This window comes from Rhyacophila brunnea, unplaced genomic scaffold, assembly GCF_057557595.1.
Source record: "Rhyacophila brunnea isolate RB1 unplaced genomic scaffold, BYU_Rbru_1.0 scaffold_23, whole genome shotgun sequence".
NCBI lineage: Eukaryota > Metazoa > Arthropoda > Insecta > Trichoptera > Rhyacophilidae > Rhyacophila > Rhyacophila brunnea.
Window position 1 is genome coordinate 475,718 of NW_028232893.1, and position 21,500 is coordinate 497,217.

The window sequence follows — 21,500 nt, forward strand, 5'->3', positions numbered from 1 at the left end:
TTTCTCGAAACTGCTTTCAAAAATTATGTGTGTATAATAATACATGGCACCCCTAAGCAACACATGCCATGCATACCTCTACGAAACATAATTGTGCACAAGCTACATGTTTTTTTTTTATTTCTTGAGATATTACGATCTCTCCATATGGGTGGCAATCGGGTCATTTACATCACTTTAGCTAGAAAGCAATTTTATACAGCCTCTAAAATCTTCCATTATGCAATTTAGAAAGCTTTAAAATGTTTAAAACTAAATAATGTTTGTTAGTGCAAGCAATAAATAAATTAGCAGTTTTCATCGATGCGGGTCGGACCGATGTCGGCAGGCAGGTATAAGTGGGTTAGCCCCTATTTCCCTCGAGTAATATTTTGTGTTAAAGAAAGTTAACCGCAAAGAAATACGGCCAAGTAGTTAAACCGTGCAAATTTATGCGCGACTCTCGGATGCTATTCACTCCTTTGCACTCGACAATCCACTGGGAGGAATAAGCCTTTCTGCCAAGAGGGGAAAGTGACAAATTAAATTGGGTTTTAAATATTTAACCAATGCGATGTACTCACAGAACAGATAATAAATATAATTCCAATAGGCTATTAAATACAGTAAATTTTAACGCAGGGTTTTGAATGTGTGAGTGTCCTACGAAAATGAACCACGCATTATAAAAACTAGACAGAGCGTAGTCATATGCAAAGCAGCCAAGCCACACAAACCTCAAAAAGAGATAGAAGCACTTTTATGTAAAGTGTGTTTCTTTAAATCCACATAGCCTCTGTATTCTATTTATACCCTTTGAATGATAGATATTACATATTTATATAACTTTGTGTAACTTATAAAGAGATAAAAGCATAAAATCTATGAAATTTTGGTGTTTTAGCAGTCCAGGCTGTTTTGTGCAAAACGGGTTTTTTAGAATGTTCATTCTTGAATGCAGCCAACTCTTATTTTTGTAAGAAAAATCATTATTTTTGCATAGTATTATGTAAATATCAAAATTATGAAAATAATTCTAAAAACTTGTAAATTATACATTAATATTTAGCTGCCTGGCACTATTTTTTATATGAAAAATCTGTATATTATATTATATATAATAAAATGAAAAACATATAATGTAATTGAGAAAATAATGTTTATTAATTGAATGTAGAAAAACACACCTTACAGTCAGGATTTTAATAATAATTAGGTAAGTACATAATATTATCATTTGGCTCCAACGAATACGGCATATTTTTAGAACGCATTTATATGACATTTTTGTATGACAGCAGCTTGGTTGCTTTATGCAAATCGAAAATGTCATATTCTGCGATTTGCAAAATCTTTAAAACGCATTTATATCAGCTGATTTGTGCAGAACGTAAAACAGACGTGTGAGGTTATCGAAATCACAATAACTCATTTTTTTTCAAAAATGTGGCTTGGCTGCTTCGTGTATAACTACGCTCAATTTAATATTGTGTGCATGGCCCCCACAATGGGAGGGCTGACAAGGCCCTAGCCTGGAAGCCCGGGCTTAGATAGGGCCCGGCGCGGCAGGTTGGCCAGTAAGGTGAGATAAACACATATCACAAAATATGCTCTGATAGTAAAAAAAAAGTCATCTGCTTACACCATATTAACATTCCAAATATGTGGCTATGTGATGCAATTCTTGATATAATTAAATAATGATAATTCACGTATTGAAGTTTATGTTTATTATTTGAAGGGCTCATGCTAACTTGACTACCACAAAAGGGGGTCGCAATCAGTGTTTCGAAATCATACGAAAAATCGCTAAAAATACACGGAACGCCCTTAATTTTACATTGCGGAATCCCGGGGTCTCATTGGGGATACCATTTAGGGAACATTGGAGTGTAGAATAGCACAATGCCCTTAAACTTAGCGATAAGTATGGGGGCCCGCTTCAGGATGTGGGGCCCATGAGTGTCTGTAATACACCAATATTAAATGAGCGTAAATGCATACACCCACGGTGGCCGCGCAGCTTAAGCGTTAGACTATCACGCCGTGGGTCTCAGGTTCGTATTCTGGGTCCGGCAAGTACACATATTGTTTTACAATTTGTGTGTGAGTCAGGGTATGGACCTAATAGGTTGAGCAAGTGGCTGAGATCCATTTCTCGTGAAATACAAAAAATCTGTTAATACAAACCTCTACTCTGTGGAGGCCCATATGATCCTATTAGGATCGGACAAAAAAATGCATAAATCGAGAGCAGTTGTCAGTATTCGACGTATGACGTATTCTTGACACGTGTATAAATTTATCAGGTATTCTTCCTTAGTCGAGATCGGTTGCCTGCTTCTCCTTACCTGTTAGGTATTTCAGTTCCCATTATTTCCGAGTTCCCTGGATCTACTGTTGCGTGACCAATGGATTTTTAAAATGGGTCATTCGATTCAAATTCAAATAATTATATTTTATATAATTTGAAAATACTTTTAAAAAATAAGACGTCTAGTGGGTCGCGCCAATATACTTTACCAATTAAGTCATATACGACTTATCTAATTACGATGAAATTAACTAAGATTATCTACATCTTATCTAAATATATCTGAGGTATTTTCAAATTACTTTTTATACGAATTATTCGTCGAATAAAAGAAACATTTCACCAAATTTATTTATTTGCATTAACTGAAATTTACAAATTAAAAATTCAAGACGTTCCCAACATGACATAAGAAAACAAGAAATAAGTATAAAAAACCAATAAATAGCAACATTTTTCAGATTTTTTTCGTTGAAATAAGAATACAATATAATATTACAGATGATGTCGATTAATTTTTTTTTTAATTCATTAAGCCCTGCCTAAACTAAATAAGATAAAATATCCAAAATTATATATGATTTAATGGCAAATTTTTAGATATTTTATATTTATATATATAAGAATATTTCTATGGATTAGTTTAGGTTTAGGCAGTATTTAAATGAATTTAAAAACTTGTAGTCCTAGTTCAATGAAAACAAATTGGTATGACTGACAAAGTACAGTGAGCACTATTTATGTCGGATTTTAACAGCCTAACTCCACTCTTCACGACTGACTTATAGGGCCCTTAGTAACGTTGTACTTTCATAAAATACAATAACATTATACAGTCGATTTTCGGGCTATTAAAATACTCGTACAAGGCACGCGCAATGAGTAGATTGCATAAAATGTTACTTTATCCTTTTGACTTAACAACATCGTAGTATCGGCGTCTTATGCAAATATCCCACGATAAGTTTATGCAAATTTTTCACAGGATACGTAAGTAGACGTTGTAAGTCCATAAGTGCTTAACTGAAGTCGATCCTTTAGACAAGACATTAGACAAGTCAGCAGAAAGGAACTAACAAAGTTTATTTGGCAATACATTTCAGTGTAAATACAATAGAATTAGAATTCTGTCGCGTCTGTTTCGGTGACATTTCCAGATGGATATAATCAGCGCTCGAAATGGAAAAGTTTACGAACCATAGCGCTCGACAGTTTTCTGAAGAACAATACATAGATATCATAGTTAGAAGACATAGTTATCAAATTTTATGTGTATTTCATAAAAATAAGTGTGTTAGATTTTCTAATATAATATATGGCCTATCTAGCTCAAACGGTCAAATTATTTTTTCCACGAGACGGAGGGATAATTTTACGCATTTCACGAACAGGAACGGCGCTCCGGTGCGTTCCGGTCCATTTCGAGCCCTGGATATAATATTATGATAACTGTATGTACATATGCAGTTCACCATATCACATTCACGGGTTATTGTACTTGAAAGAGATAGCTGTATAGTATTGAGATCAAAAAAATACGCGGCGTTCGTGGAACATTAGCCGACCGTGAAGTAAGTTGTCAGCGAGCATCGACAGAGAGCGTCGACAGCTACATGTACCTGGGGGTACACATCACGGGAGATGGTATTTTGCAGAAAGAGCTCGCTATCTGAATGGGATCTGTCTGGAGCAACATTCAACTCGATGCGGAATGTCTGGGACTCACAATAAAATTGTACTCGGTCAAAACCAAATGCCGCCTATTCGACGCTTGCATTCTGACGGTGCTGCTTTACGGTAGCGAATCATGGCACTTTACAATAGTGTAAGTGTCAGTAAAAAACCTAATTATTACCCAGCTATTCATAATTTGTTTGTTGTATTTTTCGTGACCTTTGACTTGATAGGTAGGTTTTTTTTCCGACCATGTCCGATCCTAATAGGATCATATGGGCCTCCACAGAGTAGAGGTTTGTATTAACAGATTTTGTTTATTACGAGAAATGGATGTCAGCCACTTGCTCAACCTATTAGGTCCATACCCTGACTCACACACAAATTGAAAAACAATATGTGTACTTGCCAGACCCAGGATTCGAACCTGGGACCTACGGTATGATAGTCCAACGCTTAAGCCGCGCGGCCACCGTAGGCCTTACTTAAACCTACTGTATTGTATTGCTTTATTATATAAGCTAGAGTTAAAGAGTGTTCATTGTCAGTGTGTGTTTGCCTTTGGTGAATGTACATGGCGCCTGAAGATGCCGCAAGGCGAAACCCGGGTCGCAAAAAACGACCTAAATGGAATAGTACAAAACTTAAGTCCATTAGAATTTAAATTCAAATCCCATCAAGTACCTTCGGTCGATAGTATTAATATTGTATCGTGATGCTTTAAGGCAATCTGTATCTGACACGTTTTCAGCTAAGCTTTCAACCAAATTTCTATAGCTGATCGTCGCTTTCTACAAAAATAATGTCAGCGGGTTATTCTGAACGAAGTACACCTTTGGAAAGGCAGTAAACGTGTGCATTTACTAACGGCCTATGTGAATGTGAAAAGTTTTAATTAAAACTCACACGAAAATGTTATTTTAGGACTTCGGGTTCCCCTGTATACTTACATACTTTGTTTTACGGCGCGTTTACTTGTATTTTTAATGTATGTTTATGACTTTTTGATGCTCCTCGCTAAGCAGGCGGCTGTGTACATATTTGGGCGAAGGTGACTTTGGGGCAAGGGGGAATATGTTTTTCGAAAGATAACGCTAAATCCTCTCAAACTCATCTTGTGCTCAATTCACTAAACTCAGAAACGGAAAACATTTCTTTTTTGAGAAACAAAATTAAATATAATTACAAGATAAAAATAACTTTTCATATACAACGTTTTTAATTTTTTTATTGAATTATCATGCTCAATATGCTCAAACTTGTACTTGATATGAAGTAAATAAAAAACAAACAAACAAACAAATATAACATACTGAAATGTCATTTTGATTTCCATAGTAACGCACGTATATATTAATAATTTAGTTGCTAGGACCACACCCTTAGCAACCAATAATAGTATTTTACTTTCAACGGATTTTTCTGAAATAACTTTCCATACAAAACAGAATGAACTGAAAATGAATTCAATTCTGCAGATGGCTAAAAGTATTAAAAGAATGCATTGGCATCGTGTCCTGAAATATTCTAAAAGTTTCAAATGTCTAGCTAGTCGGGAAGTTGCTTAAAAATCGATTACAAGATTTATACAGGACAAACAACCATCGGACAAACAAGAATACGAGCTAATAAAAACGTTGTAAAAAATACTACAATCTCATGATATATTTTATTTATTTAAGAAAACAAAAATTATGGACATAACAAATCCAAATTCAAAACGTGCATAGCATGAGCTTTATATTATAACAAATATTACCCTCACAAGAGAGAAGAAGAGAATAAATATAAAATAATAATAAATAAACATACTAAAGTATAATTTTATACAGAAAAATTTAATTTCGAACACAAAATACGTTTCCGAAAATGTCTTTGGGGAGCGCATTGACTAGTCATGCACTCTTTGCTAATAGTGCCTGATAGGCTTGACACGAGGAAACGGTTCCGATCCAGAGTAAATCCTGGCTGCGACCACATAGATAACTGACATGCACATGTAAATACAAATTTATTAGGACACCAGGATTGGAAACCATCCTTTGCGATAACAGGCAAAAGTGTTTCAAGAGCAGAAGAGACCTACGAGATTTAAGAGAGTGAAAAGTAAGCATGCATTGTAGAAATTCAGTCGGAAAATAATCATTTGACAATTAATTATCGAAAGGAAAATAGTTATATATCTTAAAATAAAGACATCGAAGAAATTTCTTCTGGACGCGTTCTAAAATAAGCTTATAGGAAACCTCATAAGGACACCAGATAATCGACCCATATTCAAGAATTCCACGCACTAATGAGATGTAGAGTGTACGTAAGACATCTGGATTCTAGAATGGTTTGGATTGTCGCATGATGAATCGTTTTGAATAGTTTTCTATCTAATAATACGTATTATTTGAATTTTTATCAGCGTTTTGATTACTAACACTAACAGTATAACAAAAAGATATTAAAAAACATATGAAAAATCTGGACATATGAAAATAAAACAAAAAAGGTCATCTAGGGAGATTTTATTATGTTTGGGTAGAGGGGTACGTGCCAACTTTCGACTATTGTCGATTGCGTAAGCTTACTCGAGCTCTCAGTCTCAGTCTCAGTCAGTCAAGTGTGATACTGACGTACGTGTATAAATGTATTGACAGGATAATCATAAACATGGAAAGGCTGCCATTAAGTCCTCTGACTGAGAAAGAAAAACTTATATAGAAATGGTATATTTTTTGTTACACTGTTTTGTTATACAATCTTATAGTTAATAAATTTGTGGAAATACATATAATATATTAGATAATTAAGTTTTTGTTGTTTGTGTTTGAGCTCACTGTAGCCGAGTTGGTTGAGCAGCGACTTGTAAAACCAAGAGTCGTGATTTCAATTTCGCGGTTAATTAAAAAACTATGATTTATAATTTGATTATGTATTTGGTCCAGTGATTAATAATCATTCCTCGTAAAATATCTGGTAACATAATCTCCACTCAGTGGGCCTAAATTCTCTGGTTAGGACCTAAAACTTGTACTTATTATTCTAACTGATTGTCAGCACCTCAGTGAGAGCACAACATGTACACTATACGGTGCCTTCAATTACCTCTATCGCTTGCCAGTCTTCTTGCGTCTTCGCAACATTATATAGTTTTAAGTTTGAATTTAGATTTGTTATTTCCACAGTGTTTTGTTTTCTTAAATAAATAAATTATAGATAGACTGACCAACTGACAACTGACGTAAACCATCAGTGACGTCCCGTGGGGGTAGGCAGATTGAGCATCACTTGGGGGCGGCAGTTACTCGAAGGGCGGCAAATCGAGGAGAATCATTTGGTATATATAATTATAAATAGCTACCTAAACTTAGTAATAATGAAAATATCTTTCCAATAAAAAATTCAGCTCACTGGTTGGAAACAAAATGTATTAATTTTCATAAAAGGGTCAACAGGACTGTAATTTTTTGTCGAGTTCGCGATGTCTAGTTTAATTCCGTTGCCCTTCGACGTCCATGGTGACCAAAGTGACACGTGCAAGGATGATGAAGAAATGTATTAAAAATGGGGTGGCATTTTGGCGCTGCTCAGGGGCGGCATTTTGTTTAGGGACGTCACTGTAAACCATTCGGTTATCGAGAGCCTTAGTAGACATAATAATGAAACCAGTTTTTATTTATAAAGTCTGCAAAGATTGTCCAGACTAAACTCCCAAAGTACCCATAATTAATATATTTTTATAACTTTACATGACATGGCGTTCGCCTTTATAATCATACTGGCAATACAAAATGAATATATTTTATTTAAATTATTAATTAACAGTACAAAATATACCATAAAAATGTTTGTTTAACACATTAATTGACGATGCCTTCTTTTCACTTCTTTATAACACACCTTTCTCAACAATTTTGATGTGTACACATTAACCACCCGCGAATCCAGTTCCCCCGAACATACACACCCATATATCATATTATAATATATGTAACGTATATTATACTTCATGTATTATCTCCGAGAGAGGAATAAATTTAGCGCGTAACTGCCTTAAAAGAGAGATAAGAAAACCATTAAGCAGGATGAATATTACATGAGAATTATTAGACGTATAGGGAGGCCAGGACGCACTAAAATGGAGGATTATTCATTAGATATGCTCACAAACAGTGGTGTCCTTGTAACAAGCGGGTAGTATTATTAGTTTAAAGAATAATTGAGACGCTGGAGATTAAACGAGAATATATTATATGACAGCAGTTTTCACATAGCCACATCACCAACATATTTGTGCGTGAAACGAGGTTAAAGCATATTATACATAACAGGTTTGTATACAAATATATGAATGTGTTACTACTAACGTTAGATCATTTCCAACTTAAGTAGACTGTATGGGTAAGCTCGGATAGGAACGGCAGAAATGTGGGCGTCATAATTTTTTTAAGATCTCCGTACTTAGATACTTTGGCAGTTTTAAATTAATTTTCTATTTATATTTTATAAGTCATTTTTGTGTGTTTTTGTGGTTCTCTCCCAGTTCTTAGCTTAAAGTCATGTAAACCTCAGTCAAAGCACACTTAAGTGTATGACGACCTCTCGCTAAGACTTAGGAAACTGTGACATTCTTTATATTTGATATATTCGCAGGCATAAAAAACTGGTGATGCTTCACATCCAAACGTAGGGCCTCGTGACATGCCCAATTATAGTATCCTCAAGATAACCTAGCTATTGTACCCAGTGACAAGGATTTGTGTGTATACGGAACCGTATAATTGTATTAGTAAAAGCCAGGCACTTGATTGGTTTACTCACGTACGCCGTATAATTGTATTAGTAAATTCCAAGCACTTGATTGGTTTACTCACATTTTAATTCAAAAAAATCTATTCCAAATGGCAAGGTTAGGTGGCGGCCACTCTAATACCGGGTATGGTGTGCGGGTGGATTGGTTTACTAGGTCCATAGTTGTGTTGATAGGGTGACTTTGAAGTGAGTACTTGTCGCGTTGACTTCAGGTAGAATACGTTTTATGATAATAATTGTTGTACGGCCATGCAGGTAAGAAAGACGTTGTAGATAGGTATTTGACGCAAGCAGTTGTAATTATTTTCTTGATGACGTTCCTGATGATGCCTGTACCTAATTTAAATATTTGCAACTGAGTTATCAACTTTCAAACAATAAAAACATAAATATTATATATCAAAAATATATTATTATATGAATATTCCTGGAATGCACTATTTGAAAACAAGACGTAACTAATAATTACAGAATGTTGAAAACTGTTGAGTAAATTTTATAATAGTATAGTAAACTGTCATGTTATTTCACCCAGCTTGGCCACTAGTGCAATTCTCAGCACCTCAATTAATAATACTTAAAAAATATACTCATTATTTATCCTTTTGTGCTGTCATCCCTTCAATTATGATTCTAGAAAGCTTTTGATTAACCAGAGCTTTTAAAAAAAGTTTCAGTAGATACTTATATAATTGTAATAGAATCTTCAAGTTTGAAATTACCCATTCTGACAATTTTTCAGTTCAACATTTTAATACAACAGAATTAAAATGTAGCACTTGTATTAAGCATGAAATAATATATATTTTGTGATTGTAGTCGAATCGTTGAACAGTTTTATATTTTTGGCCTTTAAAATCAAACGCATCTATAATTAGTGACAAATTATTTTTTTAAATAAAATGAGTTTGTAGCAGTCTTCATTTATCACCCGATGCATATCGGAATCAAACATACAGGTTTAAACACATAACTGTTTTATATGAAAAGATATAAGCATTTTTTTCCGACCATGTCCGATCCTAATATGATCATATGGGCCTCCACAGAGTAGACTTAGTAGAGGTTTGTATTAACAGATTTTGTTTTTTACGAGAAATGGATGTCAGCCACTTGCTCAATCTATTAGGTCCATACCCTGACTTACACACAAATTGAAAAACAATACGTGTACTAGCCAGACCCAGGATTCGAACCTGGGACCAACGGCGTTATAGTCCAACGCTTAAGCCGCGCGGCCACCGTGGGTATAAGCATTTTATTGCCTACAATCCTAGTAATATGGTGTATAAATTTCGTTATTATTTCCATAGCAACCGCATGTTATTTGAATGTTTTAATTCGACTAATTCTCCTTCAAACACTAAAAACACTAAGTAATACAATATATAAAGAAATATTAATTGTTTATCATGAAATAACACTAAAGGATCATTTGGAGAAAGAAGCCTCATTAAAAATATTGAAAACAATAAAGTAGAATTTACAATAATTGAATGTTATTTAACTTTAACTTGGAATTATTCAATTTGGTAATTAACACCTCAAATATATTATATAAAGACTTTTCTAGATAAATAATTGTTGGGTAAGAATTGGGTTTGGAGAATAAATTGTAGGCAACCAATATTAGCATATCCCCATCTGAAAATTAGCCATAAATGTTATCTTCTGATTTGAACTAGCTTGAAAACGGCTTTCAACGCCATGAATAATATAGATTCTATGCTATATTCTATTCTATAAAACTAGAATTGAGATCACAAAGAGCGCCTTTCTCAAAATGAGACATCTCCTTTGCAATCGAGGTCTTAACTTAGGTCTGAGACTGCGTATGGTACGTTGTTATGTTCTCTCAATTCTTTTCTATGGTATGGAAGTATGGACGCTAAACCAAGAGATGTCACGGAGACTTGAAGCTTTCGAGATGTGGCTGTATAGACGCATCCTCAAAATTCCTTCGACTGACCGGGTGACAAATGTTGAAGTTCTCAATCGAATGGGGAAGGTCCGAGAAGTTCTACGTAGTATCAAAACCAGGAAACTACAGTATCTCGGCCACATTATGAGAGGACAAAAATACAGCATTCCCCAACTTGTCGTTCAAGGAAAGACCAATGGGAAGCGTAGCAGAGGACGGCGCCGCATTTCATGGTTTAAGAACCTTCGTGATTGGTACGAGTGCAGCTCCACTGAATTGTTCCGTGTGGCAGACGACAAAAATAAGATCACTTGATGGTGGCCGACCTCCGCTAGGGGATGGCACAATAAGAAGAATGCGTGGTGTTGACGATTTTTTTAACTACGTACTTCAGCGACATTCATGATGAATTCAACTAACAATATATCAAGTATTATTTCTATATTCAACACAGACCCAATACACACCAGACTTCTAAAAAACAAAGATTCTTTTTCATAGAAAACCGTTTTTCAAACCTGAAAAACATACTTATTAGATTTTTTGTATATATTATCCACCATGTCACAGGGTGGTGGTTGTATTAAGGCGATACATCAGTGAAACGGCAAATAATTTTCAACTATAGGCGCGACAAAATCGCTGGCAGCCTGAGAGCAAACGTGGAGGTGTGAATACGTCAATTTGTTTCGTGATGGCGACGGGGGTATTAATTCTTAAATCGTGTAAAGATGACTAAAAAGGTTCCCCATTTACTTTAAAAATAAAACATGTCAATGAATATATTATTATTGTTACTAATAGAACAATAAACATAACATTAAATGGACGCATGTTGGATTTATATGACAAATTATATTTCGTTTGGCATGCGTCATTTGCACCCGCATCGCCTAGCCACGATCTCTTTAGACCGTGCCTCAACTGATATATAGCCTTAACAGATTTTGTTTTTTTTTTGCTAGAAAGGAATGTTGGCCATTTGTTCAACTTATTAGACCTGTACTGCGGATCTAAACATACATTGAAAAATATGTGAATTTGCCAGACCCGGGATTCAAACCGGAAACCTATGACATTGTAAGCTTGACGGGTAACCGATCGGTCATCGTGGGCAAAATTAGAAAAATTATAGAATAAAAAGTTGCACCAAGTGGGACTCGAACTCACATTATTCACTTTATGTGTGAGTATTTTAGCTGTTAAGTTATCGATCTGCCTACGATTCATGAGAATTTACATTAGATAAAAATGTAGTTATTATAAATAATTCGAATGAATAACAGACAAGACGATAGCTTAAAGACTAAAGCTCTCGCCACAAAAGAAACCTAACCTAACCCAACCTAACAAAATAATCCAGTATATCGGATATTTTCAAAATGTGTTTTCCGCTGTATTCCTGATAACCGAACAGTACCAAAAATTCTTATGTGCATTTGAGTTCCATTCATTTGATTCAACCATTTTCAAGCATTTTTGATGTTATGCTTCTTTTAGCGCGTTTGGGAAATCAGATCGGAGTGTATTTTTGGCCTGTGACATGTAACACATAATTTATTTTTTCACACGAAAAAAAACGCACTCGATTGAATTCGAACCACCGATTGTTCGGTTATCAGCCGAACGCTCTACCTTTACGCCACGGTATGGTACTGCAATGGTGACGAATATACAGTAAATATTATAGTTAAGAATTGTTCCGTTGCCTAGGCAGCCAATTTATTATTGTCGGCCATTTGCAATTCCTTAAGTAAACAAACGATTAAGCGTCAGAGTGACAGTTGGTGCTTTAAAAATAAAAACAACGAGAAACCATTATATAATTTAGTAATATAAGTTAAAGTGAATAGAAAAACAAACGGAGTTCCAATAAGAGGTCCTTTTTCTTGAGTGTGTAATTTAACAAGATAATTAAGAGCTAGTCAAAGAATCTAGTTTATCACAAGTTTTGTTTTGTTACGCCAAAACTAACCAAATAAACTAAACTAAACAAATCTAATGGGCGTACATAAGTGCACACACCGATTTTTTTTCTAATAAGCTAGTTTCTGAGATATATTTATTTATTATTATAATATTGAATCAACATAGTGTGTGACGGGACGTTAAATTACACGTCATGTTTTTTGAACACCTATAAAATGACATCGACAAAGTAGACATTGCAGTCGCGTCGAGTATATTTATATTGTGCGACCCACCTTAGTGGTCTACGCGAACCGTTTGCAACACCCCACCTCTCACAGAGCGGTCTCGGATATTACGTCTAAAGTTGTTAACTCCAGTTTTATGGGAATACTGTTATTACATAACTTGTTTAATTGTATCTTAATTAGCGCCTAATGACTTATTCTGTAACAAGATATAACTACAATTAAAATGAGAAAAGCGATTAAGTTCCATTGTGTTGTAAATAGTTGAAATTAATGGAGAAATAAAGTTATTGTATTTTAGCTACCGCTCGATGAATGCCTGAAGCTTTTTTCTTATAAAGATATATTTAATTTCACTGATTAGGTATTTCCAGGTAGAAACTTTCCTTTTTCTTCTTTGGCCATATCCGCTCCTTAATTGGGGCATATGGACACCACGCGGCGCCTCCAAGAATCCCTGTCGCTCGCCAGTCTTCTTGTTTCGTTCTAGGCCAAACCAGCATCCCGGAGCACTGCCGTATACACTCTGTAGATAGTATTTAGCGGCCATCCAAGACGCCGGAATCCGGTCGGCTTGAAGAATAGGCAAGCCAGGTTGAGGTTCTCTTCTGGCATGCACAGAACGTGACCGAGCCAGGTCCAACGTCGCCTTTTCACTTTCAGCGTGGTGAGAGGCTACTTGGTGCGTTCTCTTATACCCTCGTTTCTCCCAAATTCATACCACCGCACACCCAGTATTCGTCGCAAACATATGTTTTCGAAGCTCAGTATACGGTTGCTCTGAGACTTCGTAAGGTGCCATGATTCGCTACCGTAAAGCAGCACCGTCAGAATGCAAGCGTCGAATAGGCGGCATTTGGTTTTGACCGAGTACAATCGTGAGTCCCAGACATTCCGCATCGAGTTGAATGTTGCTCCAGCCATTCCCATTCGGATAGCGAGCTCTTTCTGAAAAATGCCATCTCCCATGATGTGTACCCTCAGGTACTTGAAGCTGTCGACGCTCTCGATGTTTTGTCCGTCGCTAATCAGAGGGAAATCTGGATCAGGACAGGTGTTATTACACAAGACGTTGGTTTTCTTCGCGTTGATTTTCAAACCAACGCGAGAGGAGTTGTTTCCGGTTGAGGAAACTTTCCAGAGTTCACTATTACTGTCCGACAAGAAGATCTAGGCGATAACTTTAAGTCGCTGTAGTCGAAGTGCGATTAACTCAATAGGAGGGATTTGTTAGTTCACAGTTTTAACACGTGGACAACTCGTCGATAACCGGAAGTCCTTGCAGATGAAGTGCAGTTAAAACTATGAGGGGCTTATTAGTTCACAGTTTTAACAGTATGACAAGAAGATCTTGTTCGACAGTAGATTAAGACACACCCGTCTCCAAAATGTTTTTGTAAGAATTTAAACCGGTAAACGATAACTATAGTGAAGACTCATTGGTTGAGGTTTTGTGAACTGTAATTTTAAAAGATTGTCATATTACATTTCACGTGACATGTCTACATTTCAAACGCAGACTTAAATAAATAATGTTAATTTAATTAACAATAAATTTGGCACAACCTTGTTAAAAGTATGTGTCAACCTTGTTTCTAAAACAATGACGGTTAAAAATAGGCCAATGAGGTTTCTTCCCGCCTTTTTGAAAGCGTCATGTCAACAAATAACTTATTTCCGCCCAGAAGATTTCACTCCAAGATTAGATTCAGTACTGATCAGACGTGTTCGGTTAACATAATAGAAACAGTTTCAACGCCATTTTGTAGTTACTTCCTTTCGGACGGGAAGGTAGAAGACAAGGCGGCAGATTCCAGCCAAGATGAGATTCCAGCCATCACACTTTAAACAAAGCTAAGTAATTATTACCATCTTGAAAGAAATAATACTCTAATGTACCGTACCAAAGAACGCTTCTCAAATATATATTTATTTTTGTATCATTTTAAATTTCAATGTAAATTGGTTGTGTGTAATTAAATAACACTTTTCACGATAAAGCTGTGTTCTTATTTTTTATATTGTTATATTTAATTTGTAAATACACACATTTTAAGGCGCCCAAAAATTATAATTTAATATTTCAACGAGTTTACAAATGACATTTTATTTGAGGTAGATAAATGATTTATAAAGCATTCTTTACACAGGGTTAAGTTGGCAGAAAGCCGAATCTTATACGCTGTGAGATTAATAGTACTAAATATTTCATGTTTTATTGATTGAATTAGTTGGCACTTCATGTTTAACAATTGTGCATTACAATTGTTAAACTTCTTTTACTATTATCATTCAAACGATACTATATACATTTTTTACTCTTTCCCGTTTTTTTAATTTGACAAGATGCTTGTGGATTCCGGATCTGGGGGCCGGGCGATTTACACGATAATACCAGGCTTTGATGTTGAGAAGGCTGGCGCGCGCTAGAACTGGTGCCGGGTCATGCACTCACGCACTAGTAGGTAAATAGTTTTGGAGTGTCACTATCACTGTTACACTTGGGTTAATATGGATGATGATGACGTTTGTATGAATTATCAGACATCCTGTACCGGTAACACGGCTTGAATAGATGTTCTGATTTACTGAGCTCGTACGGAGACTCGTATTGAGTTCTTGCTTAAACGACAGCCACACTGTAGCAAGTTGACTCTTTTGTTGTCTACTAATAACTGACTGTCTTTAAATCACGGTCTACTGCTGACCCCTGTTTGTTAATTAGTGCCTTGATGACAATAATAATAAGGATGGTAGGTGTGACATATTTTTGCAGGTTTAATGGCTCAAATCAAAAAAAACAATCAGTCATATAAATGCCGAAAAACCCGTTTCTTACGTTGGCGTCCTGTGTCACAGGGTGTCACAGAGTGTAAATACGATGTCATAGCTGTCATACAATATGTTTGTATAATATGTCGGAATGGCATAGATATGATCATATACACTAAATCGCTCTTAGCATATATGTGCCCAATCGTCATATAGTCTATTTGAACCTTAAGGATGGGATTGGGGCCATAATCTGCCTAACCGCTCATATTAGATAGTCACATTTAGGGGTCGTATATCAATGGTCATTTCGACAATCGACAGTTTAGACGGCTAACTTATACATAAATATGATAAACTACCGTCGATAGCCTTGTGTATAGAATAGACCCACTGGAGTTCAAAAAATAAATCGGTGTTTTCTATGACGCATTCCAAAGTCCAATGTGAGCAGAAAGTCGGAAAACAAAGAAGGGGATGTTCTCTCATTTCCAGGGAGGCTATTCGTATTGTTCCTCCAAAGGGGTAGACTTTAAAATATACAAATTCCTCAGTGAGAAAGACGGCTGTAGTGACGTTACGGGGTACAAAGCATTTGTAAGCAATGTTGGACCATTAGAAGTAAACCTTTTTGAATAAAAATACTCCAAGTCTAGACAAGATTATACAATATTACGTTTTACTATAGAAAAATGTTAGTTTAAGTACCCCGAGCACTGACATATTGTTTAGATATATATATTGACCATGTCCGCTCCTAATACGATCATAATATGGGTCTCCACAGAGTGGAGGTTTCTTTAACATATTTTGTTTTTTAGAAGTTTTTATGCTCAGCCTATTAGGTCCATTCTCTGACTCATACACACATTGAAAAACAATTTTTGTACTTGCCAGACACAAGATTCGAACCTGGGACCCACGGCTTTATAATCCAACGCTTAAGCTGCGCGACCACTGTGGGTGTTAAATGGGTTAAGTGGGTCTTCAAATATAAGACTGTGAAGCTGAAAGAAAAAAAATCACGAAGTTTGTGGAATGGCTTAAATTAGCTGGGATTTATTTACCATTGCGGATTCATTTGTAGCAAACTTCATTATTTTTATCCGCATCTTTCAACCGAATTTTAACATAATTTTATAGGTATTCAATGCAATTAGTCTATTCCATAAATTAGTCTAAATTCCGTCGCCATCACAAATCAAATTGACGTGTTCACAGCTCGACTTTCGCTCTCCGATTGCCAGCGAGTGCGAAATTTCATCGCACCTAAAGTTGAAATTTTTTTGCCGTTTCACTGAAGTATACTCTTAATAAATTATTGCTATACATACTCAGTCACGCACTCTAAGCCCTTGATCGTAAAATAAATATCAATCTCCGCAACAAGCTATTGATTACTGGACCCGCCTTACGCTGACCGAATGTATTGACCTACAGACGTATCACTTCTTCCATACCCAGTTGACTCCAACACGAATATAAAACATGGCACGTCGCTCTTTATCCACCAGTTCACAAAAACTGCGCTAGACAATTGTCATAGCAGTGAAGCGAATACACAAAGGTGCAAGAATAAAACAGCATTCCTGCTTTGTGCATTATTTGTTCAATGCTTTGTACAATACCTCACTGTACAGCTGAGGTATTTTCACTGTACAGTGTACATCCGCGACTGCTAACTGCACCAAGAACCCTTTTGCCGCTCGTCTGTTTGTCACTGCATATTTGAGATGACTTAAACTAATGAAAAACGCGAGGCCGGCGTTACGCTATTAGACTGACGCGACGGTTCTAGTTATTTAGATCAGTCCTGCTCAACCTTTTGAATTAATTATAATATTAATTTGTTCCGGGCATGTTCGAAGTACATATCAATCGAAATTTATGTAACTTTTACTATGCTATTTGAACATACATAATTTTGAAAAACTCTTTCTGAGAAAATATATTATAACCAATAGAAAAAATCCTTTTAAAAAGAGTAAGCCACCCCGGCAGGGAATCGAACCCTGCATCTCCTGGGTTTACGCCCCGTTCGTGCTTTACCTCTATGCTACAAAGTGACGTACTAATTTTAACTATTGGCCTTTTTAATACCCACTCATCAGCGTTCTTCTAAATCAAGCTACTTTGGCAATCGGTTTTTGCTTATAAATCAAGTAGAAACCTATTACTTCGATTACTAGCCGACGTCGTGGATTTCTCCAATATTTTTTTTTATGAAGTAACTTACTTGTTTATAATTTATAATTAACTATTTCTTTTCTATTCTTAAATCTTGTGAATTATTCGTTGAATAAAAGAAATAGTTAATTATATGCTATTTGAATTGCCTGGGAGAATTTGTAGGATGTTATTTCACATTCTTCTTATTATGCCATATTCTAGTGAGGTCGGCCACCATCAAGGCGACCATAGATTATTTGTCATCTGCTACCCGAACAGTTTAGTGGAGCTGCACTCGTACCAATCACGGATGTTCTTAAGCCACGAAATGTGACGTCGTTCTCTGCTACGCTTACCATTGATCTTTCCTTGAATGAAAAGTTGGGGAATGCTGTACTTTTGTCCGAGGTAAACTGTAGTTTCCTGGTTGGGATACTACGTAGAACTTCTCTGTCCTTCCCTATTCGATTGAGAACTTCAACATTTGCGCCCGGTCAGTCCAAGGAATTTTGAGAATGCGTCTATACAGCCTAGAAAGCTTCAAGTCTCAGTGACATCTCTTGGTTTAGCGTCCATACTTCCATATCGATAGTATATAATTGAGAGAATATATCATACGCTATTTCTCAGACCTAGGTTAAGGTCTCGATTGCTCGATTTTACATTAGAAATAATTACAAGATAAAAACAACTTTTTTATATACAACGTTTTTAAATTTTCTGTTGAATTATTATGCTCAATATGCTTAAACTTGTACAAACAAACAAACAAATATAGAATACTGAAATGTCATTTTTACATTTCATTTTGATTTCCATAGTAACGCACGTACATATTAATAATTTAGTTGCTAGACCACCCTCTTAGCAACCAATAACAGTGTTTTAATTTATACGGATATGTACGAAATAACTTAAAGATGGCTAAAAGTATTAATAGAATGCATTGGCATCGTGTTCTGGTATATTCAAAATGTTTCAAATGTCTAGCTAGTCGGGAAGTTAGTTAAAAATCAATTGCAAGATTTGTACTTGACAAACAACCACCGGAAAAACAAGAATACGAGCTAATAAAAGCGTTGTAAAATATAATTGTAGATAAAAACATTTGATGCTTGCAGTAGGTTGATCGCTGATAGCTTTAAAGTAAGACGTCACGAGGTCATGCATTTTCCGGGAGAAACGTCTTCGCCAAGAAAACAACTGAATTAACAATAACCACTGAAGCAACCATATCAGTGCTGGACCACTCTGAATCGAAGAAGATTGTTGTTGACGAATAAGTTCAGACATAACTACTACCAGTAATGAGCCAAAAGGTCGTCAAGCAAGTTGGGTTTCTTCAAATTTGAATTACAATCATCATCATCAGTCTGAATCTATCCACTGCTGGATGAAGGCCTCTTCAAGCTGCTTCCCCTTCTCTCGGTCCTGAGCGTTGCGTTCTCACGTACTTCCACAGAACTTTATCATTTCATCGATCCAACGGCCTCTAGGTCTACTTTGCGGACGTTTTGTACTTCTTGGATACCACTGGATGACTAGATTTATCCAACGATTGTCTCTTCTTCGAGCTATGTGTCCAGTCCATCTCCATTTAGGGTTTTTAATAAACTCTATCACATCGCAAACCTTTGTCTGCTTCCTTATCCACTCATTCCTCCTTTTGTCCTTTCGCGTTATGCCCAGCATGCACATCTCTATACCGCGTTGTGCTACTGTAAGTTTCTGGATCTCTCATTTACTTAGGGTCCATGTTTCACACGCATATGTGATTATGGGAAGCATACACTGGTTGAACACTTTGCGCTTTAGGCACAGTGGAAGGTCACATTATTCAGGCGACCAAAAGCACTCCAGCCTAGCTTTACTCTACGAACAATTTCATCAAATATCCATCTATAGACGGTTTTTTTTTAAATGTACTGCCGTTCAGAAAACTGTGAAACAATAAAATTTACCAAATATTCCACATTGATACAAACAATGTTGACTTAACCTAACCTAACAACACCTTTTCTTACAACAGTTCTGTTATTTTAATTTTCCTCGTCCAACGTATATTTTATGACATATCATTTTTCTAATAAACATGATTATTATAGTAGATATTGTTTTCCATACTTACATACAATGAGAAATTGAATTTTGCAATTTACATCCCGAGCGCACTGGCTTTATGTCAAAACGTCAAGAGAGATCTGAAAACAATGCAATACTTTGCTAACAGGGATGCTTTGTGAGTGAATATCTAAATGCTTTTGTCTTCAGTGCGCTAAAGACACTGACAGAGAATTAAATGTATTATTAATGAAACTATCATTAATCTAGAGTATTACACCATATTATAACAGTGAGATGATCGATGGATGAAAAAGCATTGATAGTTTTGAAATGTATTTTAGGGATGATCTGAACGTGTCGCACATACAAACTAGTCTCGACTGCAACACGTCAAATCATTCGATATGATTTTGTTGGTATTCTCAAAAACATGTAAATGAATGTACCACCGCACAAGTGACGTCCCGTGGGGGTAGATAGGTCATGCGATGCATAGGGGCAGCACATTATAAAGGGCTACCAAATAATACAACTTTTGAGAGCAGTGGGAGTTTATCATGAAGTAGATTATGCGTTCACTTCATTATAAAGTACCTACTTATTGACAGATTAGATTAAAAAATAATGGAAGCATAAATAATCCAGACCAGATAGTTATTACTGTATTGTAATACCCATTGTAATACATATTATAATATCGGTCTATCGCACAGACCTTTTTTTACAAGGGTCATCCCAAATCTTGTCAGCCCCACAGGCCTCCTCATACCTAAAATCATCACTGTTTAAGAGTGGGTTTTGTGGAAATGCCCTAATTTTCAGTAGATCGTGTCTATGTCGTTTTAAATATTGTGTAGGTATTTGCTTACACCCACGATGGCCGCGCGGCTTAAGCAAGCATCGGCTTATAACGTCGTGGATCCCAGGTTCAAATCCTGGGTCTGACAAGTACACGTCATATTTTTTTTCGATTTGTGTATGAGTCTGAGTATGAACTTAATAGATTGAGCAAGTGGCTAACATTTATCTCTCGTAAAAACAAAATCTGTTACATTGGTACCACCACTCCATGGTGGCTCATATTATGATCTATGCTCATATATCAGGAGGAACGGACATGGTCGGAAAAAATGCTTAAGGCAACCGAAAATGGATAAGTAGGTACCTAACGGATTTGGAGAAAATTTTAAATTAAAAATGAAAGTGGGTGACATTCTTCAAAAAATAGGCAAGAACCCTAACCGAAAAAAAAATATTTTTTTAAAAACGGTACATTGTCAAACACGCGCGTTACCATGATCTTATTCCTTACTTCATTTATCGTTTGTCATTTTATGGCTACGACCGTATGTTGTAGCTTAGCCACTGGGAAATGCCAATAGAAATGGCGTATTTCAAAAAAATACTACCTTATTTTTAGGTCAATAATTATTAATATAAAGCAAACATTATTCATAGAATGTTTATCACATTTGAAAGTTCAAAGACATAGCTTATAATTAGTATCTTTAGAATTATCTTCAAATGTGGTAATCTTGCCCATTTTTTGAATAATAAAATACCTGATTCTTGTCAAATTTGGGATCACAGAGATTAGCAATATAATTTTTTATCGTAAATATTTCACTAAAATAATGTCGACATAAAT

At 35.8% G+C, this 21,500-nt stretch overlaps 1 protein-coding gene across 1 annotated transcript in view; it reads right to left on the reverse strand.

Annotated features, from left to right (window-relative positions):
• vex (somatomedin B and thrombospondin type 1 domain containing protein vexed) overlaps window positions 1-21,500 on the reverse strand; it is a 335,439-nt gene that overhangs the window by 175,076 nt on the left and 138,863 nt on the right. The window lies entirely within an intron of this gene.